The sequence below is a fragment of the Thermobia domestica genome, chromosome 7, assembly GCF_964235325.1.
Source record: "Thermobia domestica chromosome 7, izTheDome1.hap1.1, whole genome shotgun sequence".
In the NCBI taxonomy this organism is placed as follows: Eukaryota; Metazoa; Arthropoda; class Insecta; order Zygentoma; family Lepismatidae; genus Thermobia; species Thermobia domestica.
Window position 1 is genome coordinate 118,236,130 of NC_137460.1, and position 20,887 is coordinate 118,257,016.

At 37.5% G+C, this 20,887-nt stretch overlaps 1 protein-coding gene and 1 long non-coding RNA gene across 4 annotated transcripts in view; one reads left to right on the top strand and one right to left on the bottom strand.

The window, feature by feature from the left end:
• Nucleotides 1–20,887, top strand: part of LOC145690368 (uncharacterized) — a 102,818-nt gene that overhangs the window by 77,435 nt on the left and 4,496 nt on the right. The gene's annotated exons all lie outside the window — the stretch shown is intronic.
• LOC145688927 (uncharacterized) lies at nt 5,415–18,362 on the bottom strand. Its single transcript, XR_014132020.1, has 3 exons — nt 18,274–18,362; nt 10,205–10,343; nt 5,415–5,518 (listed from the first exon to the last, which is right to left on the bottom strand). It is a non-coding gene; the product is annotated as an uncharacterized LOC145688927 (long non-coding RNA).

The window sequence follows — 20,887 nt, forward strand, 5'->3', positions numbered from 1 at the left end:
CTGTACGTCAATAATAGTGTGAAACAAGTCAGGAGTGACGTATATTTTGTCAATCCTACTTTTCGAATGTGAAGTACAATGGGTATAGATCCTCGTTGGATTGGAAACAATGACTACATCCCTTAAGTGATAAGCCTGCAAAAATTCCAAAAATGCGGGACAAGGGGGAGTGGGCTGAATTGAATCTGCGCTGGTTTCAGTGGTATTCCAATCAGCCATGATGACCATACGAGAAGTATTAGGAGGCAGGAGTTGTGGCAAACTTTGTCCATAAAATTCAGCCCGTTCCTTCTTAGCTGTATAGCCAGAAGGAGAATATAGTCCGACGACCAGGTGCCCCTGTATGACACAATGAATAATACGTCCGTCAGGGGAGAGAGTAAGATTGGTATGCCCCAATCCATTTCTGATAAACATCCCTACTCCAGTGGTGGGTCCTAAATTAGCAAACACATCATAGTCCAGCATATTGTGAAATGAATCATGTATAAGTTCTTGCACACAAACTACATCCGGGTGAGAAATTGTTTTAAATATGCTTTTTTTATCGTCACTACTTGCGCGATTTAAATTTATCATGAGAAAGGATAAAGAGTTTTTCACAGTCATATAGAGTAAAATTTCGTAGTATAACACTTCTGTGCAATGTCTATATCTACGTAAGTTTGTTCTACTCAAAGTTAATATGAGTCTTAAAACTAAGAAGTGAAGCAAAAACAACTTTAAAAATCCATGATAGATGTTAATGAATATGTTAAGTGCTGCAGGTAAAATAAAACACATAGTCGACGGTAGATTTAAACACAACTAACACTCAAGGATTTCCTGTTTGTAGAAGTGATAAATAGCGCGGTTCCACTCTGCACTCTTGCACTATTAGAATCGGAGGGCACTTGTGTTGTACACACGTGACGTAGAGAGAGTACAAAACAAAACAAAAAGGAGGCACACACCACACTACTTGGGGTGAATTGGTATCCATTGACCTTGAAGACCAAGACCTTATGTATTTGTTTCGAACAGCTGCTTTGGGCGAGTACGTGAATCTCGTTCGCAAGACAGAGAGACTTGGCTGCCTTCCAAGTGAGGATTCAGTTCTTCCTTCCGGGATAATTTGCGTCTTTTTGTTTAGAAATAACATCGCTAAATTTAATCCCTTGTGTCTCATGCTGGAGAAACTCGCTTTCAAGGGGTTCAAGATGCTCTGCCTGTGTCTCTTGCGGGACCTCTCATTCCTCAACTGATGATGGGTTGGGTTCAACCTCCATGTTGTGTGAGGTGATATGCTGCTCTACTCGTATGCCGGAGTCCTCCGATGTAGTCGATAAAGTCACTCGTTTACTGGGAAGTTGGGAATCGTCCTTCGCTTTCTCAAGAGACTTTATTGTAAGTGCAGGGAACTCCTTAGGGCCCAGTACCGAGGGTCGATGCTCAAGATCATCTTCTTGGTCACCAGATTTCGTAGAAATGACAGGTGGGGCTAATTTGTAGGATGTCATAGGAGTCACTTTTCCGAGTTCTGTCATGCGAGGAATTGACGGGAAAGTGGTCGGGATTACACTCGTTCCCCCTCGGGGTTGAGCCCCCCGTTTCAGTACACAGTTCGCTACTGTGTGCGTAGAGCTTTGGCATCGAAAACATGTAATCGGTTGTCCACTGTATGATACTCCTACTTTATAACCATGGACTAGAAGTTGGGATGGCACATGAGATGTTAGTTTAATATGTACATGGCGAGTTCCAGTTTTAATACCAGGTGGATAAGGAGAGGCCCATTCCTGATCTTCTATTTTAATCACTGAACCATATGCACTAAGAGCCTCACTCAATAAGTTATTCGGTGCCTCGATAGGGAACTCAAACACACAAAGGAGGGTACACTGAGAAAAAAAATGTAGGTGGCATACTTAAAAACGTAGGTTACATTCGTAATTCCTGTAGTTTCTGGACTTAACGTACAACCGTATATAGCATCCTGCAGCAAACGTATAGCTGAAAAAGTATGTATTATACGTACTGTCTACATAAGTGCAATGACGTCATTCGTGTGACGTCATCTACAGTAACAAGTATATACGGAGGTAATATCTAGCTTTGTGACGTCAGGATCGTATGTAGCATGTGGGTTAATAATGACGACACTCACTGACTATCGGGACGGAGCGTAATTTCAAGAAGTATGCAATATACGTTCTGTACGTTTGTTTCTTGCGTTCAACCCCGAGACAGCATCTGTATTGTACTTGTGCCCCGTACGTACGACTAGATACAGTGTACGTATTGTACCTATGTATTATACAGATTTTCCTTATGTCGCACACAGCTTGTCCCGATACAGCATACAGAATATCCGTATGCACCATACAGAGTGCACATATGCAGCTTACAGACTGTCTGCATGCGGCATATAGATTACACGTATGTCGCGTACAGGCTGGCCATATGTAATGTATGGACTGGATGTATGTAGCTTGTAGATTGTCCATATGAAATATACGGATTTTACCTGTATCGCATACGTATTGCCTTGTTATAATATATGAATTGGACATATTCAGGATCTAGATTGTACGTATAGTGCACCATTATTGAAGTGCTGCAACATACTGAGAAATGCATGATACATTCTTACTGTAATGTTGCCACATATTGTTTTTCTCTGTATGGAAACAAAAATAGCTTAAAATATGGTTGATCTCCTTTGTGCCAATAATAATAAAACTAAAAATACTACACTTTTCAAATCTTAGTTTGGAGCAGTGAAACTGTCCAGAGAAATGTATTTATCTGCAATGTGTAAGTTTGGACTTCCTGCTAATTCTTTGGAAAGCTACTGCAAAGCCAAGTGTTGAAAAGTGGCACAAGAGTTAATTTTAAAATTATTGGCACAAAGGAGGGTAACCATACGTTAAACTATTTTAGTTTTCATACAGAGTAAATCAATATGTGACAATATTACTGTAAGAATTTATCATACCTTTTGCAATAACTTAGTTGCAGCACTTCAATAATAATGCAAAATGCACAGCCATGTACAATCCTATGTTCAAACTAAAAAAAGACTCAGGTACAGTCATTTATTAAGCCGTTATCATCCTTTGCTTGTACAGTCACGAAAGAAAATATTCTTCAGTTGACAAAATTTGTTTCCCTAAAAACTCAACAATAAATTAACCTATCAGAGTACCGACTTTGGCAGGTTGTCAAGTTATAACTATTCGAAGAATAACAACAAAAAGATCCAAATTAATTAATTTGTTGCCGAGCTATTGGCAAAAGAAAATTTGTCAACTGTCAAATACTTTCTTTTCCGTGTGTACTATATAAAGACGACTTTACCTCATTCTTTTCCTTAATAATATCCTCTTCCAAAATGCAGAAGTTGTTACCACAAGAGGCGTGAATAGGATTTTCCAGAAATAACTTCTCTGAACATTTTAATTAACAGATAAGTTGTTTTTTAAATGAAGCTATAATTAAAAACATGGTGTCAGCTGAAAACGTTTTTCCTCACAAAATGATTCCTAAACAGTACTCCCCATTAAAAATGCAACTTCAAGGAGACAGGGTAGCTACGCCAAAGTTCCCAAGCCGATATCTAATAGTAAGTGTCGAATATGCTTAACCCTTAACATACCAAGCGGGGTACTCTAGGGACCCCAGAGAGTGATATTTGGTGATACTGCCGCAATTATAAGAATCAATTTATTCTCGATTTTTATATGTATCCTGCAACCCTTTGAGATATCAATTACATGATTAGATCAACGATGCGTTTCTTTAAAAAATACAAAAAATAAAAACACACTTCAAAATGTAAAAACTCCATTGTTAAACCTGTGTTTCAGATTTACGAACACACAAGTATGAAATTGTATGAAGAACTGAATAGTGTTCAAATATACATAATATGTGACGTCAACAATGTTCATTTAACTTAAGTATGCTTCTAGACATCCAAAAAATAATAGTTGGAGTAACCCTCTGCAATACTATGTTGAGAAATTAAAATAATACTTGGGGTCCCCAGAAGACTCCAGCTTAGTAAACAACTTTGACGACTTAGGCTTGCTACGTTAAGGGTTAAACTTACCGCTGTATTCGCTGTGTGACAACGTGGTGATAGCAGAGCAGAACTGACCCAACATTGACAACCAGAACGACTGTAACACAGCGAGACATCGAGAGGATGTTCTCTTCTGGTATGGTAAGCCATGCGTCTTACGATCCAATGCCACAGCTCATCAACTGTAGCTGGCGGAGTTCACAGGTATGAGAAGCTGTGCAGCCATCGACCAAACATATTTATCCTTCCCTGCTCTACACATTCTGCAAATTTGGACTTTCCTGGATGTATCCTTCTTAGTTCAACATTTTAAGTAACGAGCAGTGTAATAGTCTCATACATTATTTAAAGAAAGAGCGATGATTCTCAGAATTACTCGGAAGTTTCTAGTTTACAATTATATACATATATATATATAGATAGATAGATAGATATAGATATAGCTATATAGATAGATAGATGTACAATAATTTAAAACGGTTATATCAAAGTTTGCATTCAGAGCACAAAAAGAAGTATAGCTCTCGGAACATTGATTTTAGCCAGATAATACCACTAGTAAACTCAACCACACTCAGTACCGTTAGTTGCTTGGTATTGTCTATGAGGCAAAGATCATCGTATCTCATTGCGTGTAGATTTTTGTATTTGTTTAACACTAAAAATTGTTTGTCGCTAACCGAACCCAGTAACATATATATACCGACAGGACGTACGTTAGTCACAAGGTTACATGAGTGAAACACTAAATTATTCGATTGACACTTGAGGCCTTGTCAACACTAGAGAAAGGTACAAAGTGATTAAATAAATACGAAACACAGTACATACAAAATATAACGATGTATGAAGTCTCCTTTTCATACGATTTGGAGAAAGGATACATCTGTAGAGAGCAACATAAATGATTTCTTTGGATAATTTGGATTAGTCCAGAATTCGAATAAAAATAATTTTGAAATTTGTTAAGTCCAACATTTTTTCTTTCTTTCTTCGGATTCTCAATAAAGTTGACTACTGAAAAGCTGAGTTACAGATTTTATGTTAAAACATATTCACTATACCATTGCCTTATTCACAGAACAATACATTAGTTATTAATGTATGACTGAAATAATAGTGCTTCGTGCAGATTTACTTTATCCAATCGGAATTGCACAATGATAAAAAAAATGTTGCAAGGTATAATGTTCTTATTTACAGAGAAAAAGAGTTGAAAAGACTTAACACTAACAAATATTTTCTTTAAACAGACATACATTTATTCTAATTTATGGAAGAAAGAAATAATTTGCGGAGCAGTATATTTATTAAGGTTACATATTTGTACAAAAGAATGTAAATACAATCGGGTCTGTCTTCAGAAAGGACGTGCTTTTAGCCACAAATTACACTGCTTCTTTTCGCTGTCTTTCATGCAGAATCCTGGTTTTGTTTTGATACATGAAATACCTGAAACAAAAATCCAAAAATATTTAAAATGTTACATTTTAAAATATTTAACATTTTTTTTTAGATTAAATGGACAAAATCTGTTCGGTCAGGTATGGACTTTTGGGTTTCTGGTAGAAAAATGATGAATTAAAAAAAAGTGTTTGTTGATGCTGAACAACTCGAAATGTATTACTATGCAAAAGTAAGTGGGTACCCACTGGCGTTCGAGGTACCATGGGGTACCTAATATGTCTGCATTTTTAGATATGTGGAAATATATGTCTCTAAAATGTAAAGAACTGATATCTGTTTAGTACAGAAAACCGCAACTCGGTAAGCCTTATGGGTACCGAGGTATGGGAAAATAAAGGACAACACCATAGAAGTGTGAGTTTTGCGTACTAGATTGTGCAGTTTCGAAAACGTAATTACTGAGGGCTAACAACAACTTCAAAAGTAGTTTCAATTCAATACACTACACACACGTCCTTATGGAGGTTTTCGGGTACTATGGCATTCGCAGACCTCCCATTTCTAAACATTCTAAAATATATCTTAATAAACTTATAAAGAACGTTACAGGTGTGTGTTTACCGAAACCGCAAGTCGGTATGTTTAACAGTTACCGAAATATGGTGAAATAAATAGGAACACCATAGGTATGTGGGGCTTCCATACTTGACAGTAGTTTAGAAAATTAATGAAAATATGACTAATGGCTATCAAGATATTGTCAAATAAAGGGAGGACCCACACAGTTATGGGGTTTTCGTGTTAGGTGGTGAAATTTCCGAAACCGATCATGAAATCTGAATAAGCACCAGTAGCAATTTCATCCTAAAGTAACTGGGTATTTCCATGGGGTTTTAGAACATCATGGGTCTAAAAAGATTAAGTTTTAAAAGCTTTGAAAAATATAATTTGACATTTGTAAAGAGTATTAGAAAAGAGAATAGAGTTACCCAAAACTTCCAGCCAGTACATCTTACAGCTAGAGAGACACGTGAAATAAAAGAGTATTAGATCTTGAAATTTCATAAAACAACTTTTGATCTTAATAAAAGTTAAATAAGATGGTACTTATATGGGTTAAGTGAGTACCTCACACTCGTCAGGGCAATTCTGATCGAAAGATTAATTCAGCTCGAAGTTTTCTTCGGGTAAATCCAAGCGTGATAATTCCTAGCGTACAAAAAGAATGAAAATTCTTTGTCAATATCTAATATAGCAACCGAGATATAAGTAATTATGTATTTTACGACGTCGTAAAAATGGAGACCCACATGGATTTGTACTGTTGAGTCTTTGCTGTAAGAAGAAGAAATTTCAGAAAACTACCGTATACACCTTAATAGACAATTAAATGGGTGGAGGCACGGTGGCTTAGTGGTAGAGTGCGTACCTTTGGTGTATTGGGTCCCTGGTTTGATCCGTGTCCAAGTCAGTTTGTAGTCGACATTGTATTCGTGGGTATTCTCGGGGTACTCCCGTTTCCTCCCACCTTTACACTCCATCAATTCTATCATCAGCATTCACTTGCCTTAATTTCATTTTAAAATTAAATGGGCAGTTAAGTGTGATCGTATCTCTGGGAATTAAGAGAATACTCCAGTGTACTTTCTGCAAAACATACTAGGTACACACCCCACCACTAAGTTACTGTGTCCTCACTGATTTAATTGCATATTAAGGTATATACAGTAGGTTTTTGAATTTCTTTCTTATAGCAAAGACCCAGAAGTACAAATCCTTAAAGATCTCTATTTTTACGTCATAAAATAAATGACTCGTTACATTTTGGTTACTATATTAGATATTCACAGGGAATTTTCACTCTTTTACACAGCTCGATGAACCTTTGGAACTGCCTGAAGAAAACCTAGAACTAATCTTTCCATCGAAATTGTACTGAGGTACTTACTTAACCCATAGAAATACCATCTTATTTAATTTTGTTGGGACCAATAATTTTTCCGAAGTTTCAACATCTCATACTCTTTTATTTCACGGTGTTTCCCTATATGTTAGATGTACTAGCTGCAAGTTTTAGGTAAATACATATTTCTAATACTCTTTACAAATGTCAAGTTATATTTTCAAAAGCTTTTAAAATTTAATCTTGGTAGACTGTAAGATGTTCTAACACCCCATGGAAATATCTAATTACTTGAAGATGGAATTGCTACTGGTGTTTATTAACTTTCCATGACCGGTTTCGGAAATTTTATCATCTAATACGAAAATCCCATACCTGTATTGGTCCTCTCTTTATTTGACAATATCTTGATAGCCGTTAGTCATATTTGAATTCATTTTCCAAATTGTACCTTCAAGTATGCAAGCCCCACATACATATCGTGTCGCTCTTTATTTTCCCATATCTCGGTATCCGTAAGGCTTACCGAGTTGCAGTTTTTGGTAAACAAATATCAGTTCTTTACATTTTAGACACATGTATTTCCATATATCTAAAATGCAGAAATTAGGTACCGCATAGTACCCCTCTACCCCATTGGGGTACCCACTTACTTTTGCATACCAGGGCAAAAACACCAGTAGTCATTACTTTAAGGTTGAAAACATACTCTTTTGTCTCTTCTGTGAGCACCGTGAATCGGTCGGAGCTGTACCATAGTTGGAAAGAGACACTGATCCTTCCTATATGACCATGTAGTCAGAATTCAAAATCGAATAGCCGTTGAAGGAAAAACAATATTTTAAAATCCCTTGTATTGCACCGGTAGCAGTCATCTCAAAATCGAAATGTTCGAGTGGTAGTTAGGGTTTTGTACCAGTGTTCGTCACTCAAATAACTTGACATAATTTATTCAGAAACGCACTGTTTATCAGTTTAAAATTAAGAATAGAGTATAAAGTACTAATCTTAATAACTGTGCATCACTTTTGGCACTCAAGAAAGAAAATAAAAAAGTTTTTACATACTTTTTAAAGCAATTTCAGTAAGTAAAATGTTAACTGAATTCAAAAGTTAACTGTATATTATTTTAACGTTAAGAGTACAATATTAATTACTATGTTTAATAACTATAGTGACTTTAAGCACTCAAGAATGAAAATAAACATGTTTGTACATACATTTTTAAAACAATTTGAGAAACAAAATCAGTTAACCGAATTCAAAACTTCACCTTAAGATTAAGAAGGGACTATAAAATACTGAGGTTAATAATAATGCATTACTGAAGAATGAAAACAAAAATGTTTTTAACTACCTATATTGTATTTACATGTTGTTATTTCTCATTAACATGCTTTTTGATAACGCACGATATGGGCTAGGGGTACGCACGAGAAATGATTTGAGACTGTCACCTCTCGCAAAGGTGTCGCGAAAGTTGTCTCGTCTCGAAAACTGTATCTGTTTCTATTGGAAGAGCTATGTCTCGTCTCGAATTTCGTAACAAAAATTCGTTACACATGCAGTTTTGTGTAAAAAGTGAAATGTATAAATACAGGAGAGAAAACATTGCAAACAAACATTATGTTAGTATGTTGAACATACTTTTTTGTATGTGGTGCAAAATATCTTCATCTATTTTTGCACCAAAGTTTATATGAAATGAAATCTTTGAGTTTTACGTTCCACGCTTTTGCCGGGTATGCTAAAGGAGACTATAATCATGAGAATGAATGAAATAGTAGAATGAAAACTGTGAGAGAAAACGGGAAAACCCCGAGAAAACCACACACAGTGTTTGTCCAACACAAAGCCCATTTGGCACGTGCTGGGATCGATCCAGGAACTCCATGCAGGAGAGGTGAACGCTCCATCACTGAGCTACCACGTCCCCAAAAACACAACCTCAGAATATACTTCATATAGAGTAGAAATGAAATGAAATCTTTGAGTTTTACGTCCCACGATTATGCCGGTTAGGCTAAAGGAGACGGTGATGATGAGTAATGAATGGAATGGTGGAATGAAGAAAGTGGGAGGAAACGGGACAACCCCGAGAAAACCCACGCACACGGTGTTTGTCCACCACAAAGTTCACTTGGCGGGGACTGGGATCGAACCCAGGACCCCAAGCACCAGAGGTGAACGCTCCACCACTGAGCCACCGCGACCCCTTATATAGAGTAGAAGTAACAAGATGTTAAAAAAAAAAATGGCCCGTCTGGAGGACATGTAAGCTAAACACCAATACAATTGTTACAGATTTATTTACTTGCACTGTTTAGGCTGAACATCGCAACACCAATATCATTATGTCACATCCTTAACTATGCTAACTACAACGTAGACCTGCTTTGCTTCGTAATGTCCAAATAGTTGATTATTGTGCTCGAAAGCAGGCAAGTAGCATACAAATTTATGATGTTGAAGGCGTTATTTTTCACAGCTATGGAGAAAATACATGAAAACGAAAAATAAAAATAAATCTTTGTTTTACTTCCTACGGTTATGCTATGTATGCTGACAGTCACAAATGAGTATTGAAAATTGATGATCTTGGAATACGATTTGGTAGAATAATGAGGGGGGGGGGGGGAATAGACATTGATTAAATATAAAATTGAAAAGAAATAAGGGCCTGACGCTCAAATATTTATCTATCTGGCAGCCATCTTGATCCCTCTAAAATATCATGAAGTACTTGATTGATTCTAAACCCAATAATAGTAATAGTAATAGTAATTATAACAATAAACACAGAATATACCTAGATATAATTTACGCACCTTGAAGTGTAGAAATTAATGATTGCAATCCTCAGCATTCCAATAGTTCTTTGGTTTCTCCAAATGAAGATTCGGACATCGGTTTTCTTCTCAAGCAATAATGGGGTACAATAATCAGTTGCAGTCCAAAGCAAAGTCACTAAGTTAAGCATGAATATAAAAGATTTTGTGTTAAATATTTTAATGTAAATTTCATGAAATAGAATTCATTAGTTAGTTACATACAAACTCTTACGCATGTAAGTCAGAATCTACTTGTAATAACTTGTAAATTTAAACAAACTAAATTATACTACAGTTATAGGGACATCAAACATATATTCCATAAGATATATAGGGTGTCTCAAAAGTCCCCTGACATAAAGTAACTCGATTATTATCAGAGTTACAACAAAATGTAATTGGGAAACCGTCTCCAAATATGATGTTTCCAATGTAAGTTGAAGGAATTTTCAAAATCGGATGAGCCGTTTGGCTGTACACTCTTTATGCGTCCAATGTTAAATGAAAATGCAACGTTGCCATTTACCTGGACCCACAACATAAGTGAATGAAGTTACTGATTTTTACGCTAACATGTCGATGGCTAGCCCCCATTTCAAACAGTAACTTCATTCACATATGTTGTGGGTCCAGGTAAATGTAACATTGCATTTTCATTCCACATTGGGCGCATAAAGAGTACAGCCCAAACGGCCCCTCCGATTTAAAAAGTGTTCACTTTAGATTGAAAACAACATATTTAGAAATGGTTTTTCCTCTTACGTTTTGTTGTAACGTCAGAGGACTTTCGAAACACCCTGTATACATCATACGAAGTTCCTTTCTAAATTCTACACGGGTGTAGTTTAATTGAATGTGAGATGGGTGATACACATTAGGCCGTTTGGAAATACTCTCACAGACGGCCGCCATTTTGGATTAAATTTGTTTGTTATTAACTGGTGGGTAATGTGATATATATATGGCCACGGGCTAGAATTTTCTCAGTATGTCAAATATGCAATCAGATTCCATGGAGCTTAATTTGGTGAAAAGTTATTGCCAATTGAACGTTGTATTTACCTCTTTCTTCTAGATGTAGAACCATACCGTTAGCACGTGAGGAATGCATCGAAATATTCAAACTGTGGAGCGGGAGGAGTGCCTGTACAGTGGTTACCGATTGCAAACAGAATCATCCACAATGTGACTGTGTTACATGTTGCAGTGTCACAGTAATTAACTAAATTTGAGGAGACGGGCACCTTCGTGGACATACGTCGTAGCGGACGATCGTAGAGAGCTACAGATGAAGCAACGCCTACGGCAGTGCTGACTTCTTTCTCGATGTGGCCCCAGAGGAGCACACGTCATTTATTAATGCAATGTGGGTTGAGTCATAGGGTCTGCGCGTGTATAAGTGCATCCGCACAAGGTGCAAATGAAGCAACATCTCCACGAGAACGATGTTGATCGCCAAGTGCAGTGAGTAATTATGGTTAACATTTTTATGCAAATACTCTTTTCAGATGAAGCTGACCTCTACGTAAATGGGAAGGTTAATAGGCAGAACATGCACAATTGGTCACCTGACAACCCCGCGTGCAAGACCCCTCCAACATGACCAGCGCAAAGAAAATTAATTATGTTGTTGGCAGACAAATGAGGAATACGTCTAATCAGTCACTTTTTCATTCCATAAAATTAACTGCGGAATAATACCTCACGCTCGTACAGGGATAGATATTGCGAGCTGCGATGCCCGAGGATGGTACATTCTCGCAGTTTTTCAACACCATGGCGCTTTCTTCATTATGGATTCGTATTGCGTCACTACTTGAACAATTCTCTAGAACATGGGTTGATCGACGAGAGGAAGTTGAATGGCTGCTCGATCACCGGACCTAACGCTGTTCAATTTCTAGCTAAGTGGAAAAGTTAAGGCTATGGTTTGTGCAGTAAATATTCATAATTTTTATCATCTAGAACAAAGTATCGCCATCGTCTGTGCACAAATTTGACCCTATATCCTACTTTGTGTCCACAGCAATTGGAAGAAGCTTCTGCAAATGTTTATTGCTCAGTAGGAACATGTGGAACATATACTATAACCAGGGGTAAAAGTGGACCTGAAAAGGTGGGGGGACGGTAGGTAGCGGCATCACTCCACGCCGTTCCTCCTGCCTATCTCTGCCCATTGTACCATTTTAGGATCTGGGGGACGCCCTACATATTTTTCGAGGTGGGGAACTGCGTCCCCCGCGTTCCCCCTCGCTTTTACCCCTGACTATAACAGGGAAATGTGTTCGAAGTGGGAAAAATCAGAGGCGGTGTGTTTTATTACGATTTTGACTCGACATATCGGCTATCTAAATGTTCAAATGCAGTGAGGTGTGAAGCCTACAAGATTGCATTTCTATTTACATAATGTCTGAAAACCACTGGAAAGCTTCTTTTAGTTACAGAGAAAAAAACGGAGAGACTGATCCATCCATCGTGAACAACTTTCTGGAAAAAAATAAATAAAAATAGCCCTTACCTTGTATCAGAGAATTATACACGAAAGTGCTCAAAAACCGACTTTTAATATTAACAATTTCCAGCGGGAAAACTCCTGGACCACACACTCGAATGAGGGGTATTTCAAACTCCCGTAAGATCTGCCCCCACAGCAATCCCCTAAATCCGCCCATGCTCAAAACACGACGCTTATAAGAATTCAGACAAGACAACACATACATACATACGAAAGAAACAATTCAACACGGCACATCAAAATATAAACTAGATGAACTTCTTTGAAAACACCTCATTTTACAAACAAAAGGTAGAAAAAGGTAAAAATGTCAGTATTGTCAACTTAGAATCTACATAAGAAATAAAATCTTTTTATGTGCAAAGCTATTCGTCAATACGTATAAAAAATGGATTTATTAATGGTATTTAGCATTTATTCTTCCGTGAAGGTATATCTTGACCACTAAAAAACCAGAAACGGTATGTCTCTATCACTGGGGAGGAAGGGGAAACAGAAAGGTATGACATACCACTACATATAGTCTCACTTGGTTCACTGCCAATAACATTTCACCAGAATAAGTTACATGATATCTGATTGCATATTTGACATCCTCAGAACATTTTAGTGCATGGCCATGTATCACACTACCCACTTATCGTCCGTATTACAATTTCGAATCTAAGATGGCGACCGTCCGCGTGATGTAATCCGAAAGTATCCCTCTGGGTCTAATTGTATCTCTTATCTCGCAGTCAATGTAACTACATCCCTGTAGTTTTCAGAAAGGATGACAAGGGACTTCTGATGCATCCTGTATATAATAGTTATATCAATAATGACGGGTATACCGGCTAGGCTAAAGGAGACGCTGATGATTATATAATGAATGAAATGGTGGAATGAAGAAAGTGGAAGGAAACGGGAGAACCCCGAGAAAACCCACTCACACGGTGTTTGTCCACCACAAAGTTTACTTGGCGCGAGCTGGGATCAAACCAAAGACCCCAAACACCAGAGGTGAACGCTCTACCACTGAGCCATCGAGGCCCGACAGGAATATTTGTTGAAGTCTACTGTCTTCTTCAGTACCAAGGTTACACAAAAATGAGCCTATGGTTTTGATGGAATTCGAACCAACATTATATGTATACTCTCTCAGTGAGAATCAAAGCTGGCACCAAGTTTACATATGCGCGCGCATTGTATTTTACTTATATAGCTCACAGAGCTATGGGCGAGCAAGCAAGGCACGTGCCCCGGGCGTGTGGTTGGAGGGGCTACTAAAAGAGAGGTTATATATTAGTACTTTTCCATTTTGGTGTTTAATACTTTTCATTAGAGTGCGAAATCATGAAATCAAAGTGGGGGGAGACTGAAGGACTGAAGAGAGCGAGAGAGAGGGGGAAAAAAAGCTGCGCAGTCTTACACTTCAAAGAATTGTAGTGAAATGAGAAGGTCAGAATTCAAGATGACATTCGGATGCTTGGCACGAAGAAAAACATTGCAAGCAATTTTGAAAAAAAAGAAAGAAAGAAAGAAAGAAAAAAACTTAAATAATGTGATATATTTTGTAGGCTTTGGATATGTATGTTTTAGTTGGCATCAACAATTATTGGTGTGTTTTTGTCACAATTGACAGTTTAGCGAGAGACTAGGCTAACTGACAATTTTAACTTTCTGAAAGAAAAGGAAACAAATGAAAACAGCACGTTACAAAGGATACGACTGATATTCATAGTTTGGCTTAGTATACAACAGGGGTGGATCCAGGATGGACTACTGGGGGGCGGTGGGTTGTAATGCCACTACTTACAAGATAGAGCTACTTTTAAGAGATTCAACTCTGGGTGGGTTTTATTTTATATTAAAATACACAAAGTTTCCTCTTCTTGGGGGAGATAGACCCTCCCTGGATCCGCACCTGTCTCAGGACAAGCCACACAGACAAGTGGTTGAGGCAAAGGTCAATTAATGACATTAGTATGCTGTTCCGTCAAAATCTCAATCTTGACCTGGGTGTAAGTTAGCCTGGTCTCTCACTGAACAACTCAATTGAATGTTTCATATGTAAATTAGGCACTTCTACATCACAAACAGTAAATATAACCTACCTTATTCTACGTTTTTAAATGCATTTCTACAACTGATTGTAACTTTAAAGGTTCTCGTGAAGATTAGCTGGCGGAGGTTACCTAACATAGCCATGAGTTATCAAATTAATAGTTGTGCTTCGTGGGTGATGATAATGATCCTGAGGTTAGATGTTAAATTGGACTCGAGAGCGGAACAAGGGCTGATCTTATTCGTGTCTCAGACGGGGCGTGGAATGGAACGAATATGAAAATAAGGTTGCTGTAATAGTTTTTCATAGGGTTTGTAAGATTTTCGAAACACTTGGAAATTTTTTTTATCAAGACTTGACATTTTTTAAAGATAAAAATCAAGACTTGGCAATTTCAAGTTTCATCCCCCTCCCAATCTTGTAATGCTCACTACGCCGCTGTAAGCAATACATATTTTCGACAATATTCGTTGTTCATCTGTTTCCGCTGGGTTTCAACGTGGTGAGCTGCATATGGGACTTTTAATAGTGTTATTATAATGAGAAAGAATTGCAAATTATGTTCATGTTCCTAAAAGAGGGAAATTGAAAGAGAAATTAAATTAAAAATAAATAAGGGAGAGAAAAGTAATTACCTGAAAATAAAAATAAAGTCTTTGAGTTTAATGTCCCACGATTATGCTGTTAGGCTAAGGGAGTCGGTGATTAAAGCAAGTTAATGATTATGGAATATTTGGTGAAATGAGAAAGTGGGAGGAAACCAAGTCCCCGAGAAAACCTACGAGCACGTATATGAAAATGAAGTAAAACATACACTGGACTATGCTTTCTTTGTCTAGCAGAGTCATAGTTTGGAATCGAAAATGTGTTTTGAATTTTTGTATTTAGAGATGGAGAGTGTAAGTAACGAAATCACTTAATACATCCATTAAGATTTCGGAAAGCGAAATCTAAATTTAGGTAAGCTAACTCCATGTATTAACTGCTTGCATCCGCTTCGTACATTGTTCGAAGGGTCACGAAACAAATCACCTCATTTAGTCTACACATACCTAGTACTAGCGTTAATTACCTGCTTCGTTGGGTGAAAATAAGAAAACCTGTAATACATGTATGTTACGTTAGTCAGTCACTTTTTTTACTATTACGAAACGCTCTCTCATATCGGTTACTTTCGATCATTTGTAAGATCCGTCTCCCCTCTTTCCCTCCCCAAGTTGCTTGGATGAATTTTGATTTAAATAGTATCGGAAGTGTCACTGTCCATTTCTGCGCCCCCGAAAACAATGGATTTAGATTAGGATTAGTTCACTTAACTTAGTAAGCCTACACAGCTTTGGCGCGGCTCGACTTGTTGGAAAGCAATCCAAAATCTAAACAAATATATCGATGTCACTGGGGTTTAGTAAAGTGTATCGTAAGTCAAGAAGATTGAGAATCACTGCCTCGATTATTCACTTCAATTAATCATCAAACTCCTTTAACCTGAAGTACATAATCGTGGAATGTTTAACTAATATTATAATTTTATGGCATCTAGAAAATGCACATATCGTACATTACGTTACATTACCATTCAATCGCAATAGGTTATTACAGACGTGTGGTTGGCTTGAAGCTTAGCATCCTGTTCAGCGCCAAGACTGTGTACGACCTACAACTACAGCATAATATGGAATCCTACTCGCATGATCTTCGACCAAGATTTGAATCAACGGGAGGATGAAGATTTTCCCTCTCGTCAAGTAATTTCCCCAACTCGCCAAAGAATTTCTCCCTTGCCGGGAAAATATTTCCCTCATTTCATATTTTACATATTATATACTATATATATATATATATATATATATATATATATATATATATATATACTTTATATATATATTATATCTTGCATCACTGAGAAATAAAATGCTTGGATTGTATATCTGAAAAGTCGCCCCCTCCCCGCAGGCACGTAGCCACGATTTCGCAATACGGGAGGTCCGTGACGAAATACTGTGGTTATCACACCAGGGGTTCGATCAATCTAAACTATTTTACTGACAACATATCCATATTGATTTGTTAGGACAATAAAATGAGGATATGTTAGTAAGTATTTTAATTAAAGAATTATGAAGAAATCTTTCGTAAAAGAATAGAAAAAAGTATTGACAAAGACATAGTCTTCCGACGTCATTCGAACTCGGTTCTTCTCGTCTTCTTTCTATTTCTCTTATCTTAGTTCAATGCCGTCAAGGATAGTAACGAGATCTCTTTCGGGAGTAAAGACATCCTATAAAATGGATTAGTGTTGCCGCGAAATTCAAAATGGTTCATATTATTGGTAATTCTGGGCATTGCTTAAGTTCTGACAGGCTATCTGAAAGAACCGGTTTATCGATCGTCATTTGTAGTCCATAGGGTTACTGGCGCAAATCCCGTGGGGATGAGGACATGTCCCCTCCAATCTTAGAACTGGGGGGACTTTCCCCTCAATAATCCGATTTGAAATGCGTTTTTTGGAGAGAAATGTGATGATTTGTGTCCGATTGCCACAAAGGAAAGTAAGATGAAATTGATGTCCCCACCCCAGAATAAGCCTTAAATCTGCCCGCCTCACAATTTTGAAGACAACTCTGCTCCCCTGATCCTCCGCAGCATTGTTTTTCAACTTCATAATTTGAACATCCTTAAAAAAAAAACTGTCTTACCCGTCCCTCCCAATGTTGAAGACAGATTTGCGCCGCTGCATACGGTTAACATGGAGCTAGATGGAATTCGGAATGTTCCGTTATAATAATATCCAATTTCAACTTGATCCGCCCCCCCCCTCCCGTTTCCTCCACACAAAGCTCCTCGTAAGAAAGAGTAACCAAAACGCTTATTGTAGCTTTATATTTTTGAGGCTGATTCATCTGTTTCTTTCTGTTTCATCTTTCCTTAATATTTTTCATTTCTGGATCCGAAGGGGGGGGGTGTCTGGACCCACCCCTTGGCTACGTGCCTGCTTCCCGTAAAAAGCATCATTCGAACCCTGAATCAAACAACTCCATCTGTAAAGCAGTGCTGAGTTGATTTTAATATCCTTTTCTGCAACGAGGCTGTATGAGACGTGGACTTACTGATTAACATGGACTCCGAACCACTCCCGCCAGGAATCGAACGCGGGTCTCCCACACCAAAGGCGCGTACGCTAACCGCTTAGCCATGAAGGAGCTCATATCTATAGCAGTGTAAGCAACAACAACAACAAAAAGAAACACACACACATACTAGAAGTTTGCGCAATTGGGGATCAAAACATTCTCAATGAAGTATGAGAAATAGTAAACGTCAAAGTGGGCTTCTGCTTATTCTTTACTTCATTAATACTTAATTCCTTCTAGAAATAGTGAAACAATACTATGAAGACACAGTACTTAAACATAATCGAAAGAATAAGACAAGGAAACAGAGTAATTTCCGACTAATTAAACTAGTCATATATACTATACCTAACTGTTACATTGTATTTCTTACCATATTACGAAAGCGATATAACTTTTTTACCAGCCATAGAAGCTGGACGCAATCCAATACTGCAATTTAGACACTGTAACGAAAGCTGCAAATCAAACGCCTGACACTCCGCCTGCCTGAAACTCTTCAAACAACTGTGTAATAGCTGTTTCAAGCGGCCTACAACTTATGACCTTGAAACTATGTGCTAGTAACCAAATTAATGCCAAGGTACGATAAAACACCCCAACTTGCCACAATGACGTCAACACAAGGAAAAAAAGAAAAACATCTAATTTTTGGTTCGAAAATTATGAAACAACAATAATAATAATGTAATTCTCAGGAACTCAAACATTAGTTAACTAGAGAACATAACAAGCAAAACAAAACAAAACAAAACAAAACAAAACAAAAAGAATCTTAAACGTGAGCTCTCCCTGACTGCTGTTTTTAAATTTCAGTGAGGCTGTAAAATATGTTTTGTTTTATTGTTAAAAAACAAAAAGAAAAAGAAAAATAAAGAAAGAAAGGAAATAAATTTTGTTGCAAATATCCTAGTAAAAATAGGTTTCCTAGACACAAGTGGCTCCGCGTAGCGTAGTTGTAACGCTCTCGCCTTCGGTATGAGCGGACCCAGGTTCGATTCCGGTAGGGGCACTCGGTCGAAAAAGTATCAAAAGCTTTTAAGTCCAGACATCCTGAATGAGGCTTTCTTGGGTTTTCCTCATTTCATACCAGGCAAATGCCGGGTGGTACCCAACATATAGGTCCCAGGCCGTTTGCTTCCTTCCCTTTCCCCGGATAGTGTGCTCACCGAGGGACGTCATAACTCACATGTGACGGGCTAACAAGGTCATTGATGCCGAAAGCCCAGAAATCTAAATCCTAAATCTTCACTACACAAGAAAATGTTCGCGCTGAAAACGGTTTCTTAGCAATTATGTTAAGCAGTCCTGTAGTAAATCTCCATCAAGTAATAAACCGTCACATATAAAAAGGAAAGAATAAACACATAACATTCATTTTGCGTACCTTGAAATGTAAAAAGTTACAAAACATTAATATTCAAAGATTTCTCAAAATTCAGATTAACCCATTTCTTTCTCCTCAACCATTAACGAGTTACAATAGTAAGAATTGTAGTCATAAATCACATTACTTGTTTAGTACTATATTAAAGCAACTTATACTAAAGGAATATATAATTAATGGAATATTTAACTAAAGTGATAATTTACTATTGCACTTACCCACGCTTTTCTTTCCTTCCGCTCTTCTTTTCCGTTTGTAAACAACCTCGTTTATAAACCAGCTCGCAAGCATACGACAGTTGTTTCATGACGTCATCTATGGTGCAAGAAAGAGGTGTCTATAGGCGGTCAGGACCTCACACACAGATGGACGTATATAACATATAGCTGAAGTATTTAACATACGTATACGTATATAAAATACGGAAGATTGTTAGATGTCAGACAGCCTGCAGCGACATGATATAACATCCAAGCGCGTTAAAGGCAGTAGCTGTGTAGCATATGGATAAAGTACGCTCCGTACAGATTTCCTTAGTAAACATAACGAATCCTTGTATTTGTACAATATACCGCTGTCCCGATAATGAATTTTTCTCAGTGTAGTCGGATCTGCGGCGGAAATAATTCGAACTAAACTCACTTCCTTATTTGAATGAGTGAATGGGACCTCACTAGGTGCCTGAGCTGCAAAGCCATCGTATTCGTGTTGCGTTTTAAATTTTAGAAAAATACAAAAAAAAATCACTATTTAACTGCATGGCACTGATGTGATTAAAACTATTGGGAAAGTGGAGTTCATCCAATGGTAGATTTCCAAGGGGACTGGTCGAACTGCACGGAACTTCTTGTCAAATTCCAGTTTAAATTGAAGATCTTTTTTATATTCCATATTCACGTTTGCACTGATACACCGACATTACGCCGAAACGGCAATAATTGAGAGTACGGAGTATAACTCCTAATTCAGTAGATTTGCTTTGATATAGTAATGAAAGCTATGAAATACACCTAACGTACATATGGTCTACGATACTATGGGCTATAGTACACTGTGTAAGCACCAGAGCACCCGTGTTGTCTCGACGGCGGCTTGATGCGAACTGACCACTCGACCATTTTGTATGCCTTTGCACATCTTCTTTTGTCTTTTGTGAAAGCAGTTTACTGTTCCATACTTGCTTTGGTCCGATACGACTATGAGTTCTCTGTAAATATTTGGACGTTACAGCTCTTGCAATGTATAAAAGTGTTTTTAGAATAAATCACAATCGATATTATGTCCTAATAACATACGTAAAACTGGTTGAATTCGTGAAATGATTGAGGTTGGAGTGAGCGTAAATGTTTTCATAGTTAGGAGCCTGGATGTGCAAACCCGCTTAACGTGGGGATTTAATATTGTGAAATTTGGTACAATACGATATAAATAGTACAAGATAGTTCAGATCAGCAGCTCCTTTTCAATGTAGACAAAGTTCAAATTCCTTGTGTATAATAGATTCCTGTTATGTTTATTTTTATCATTTTTGCTTTATTTGTTCTTATAACTTACATTTGGAACATCCCTAGCAATAGTTCAACTATATTCGACCAATATG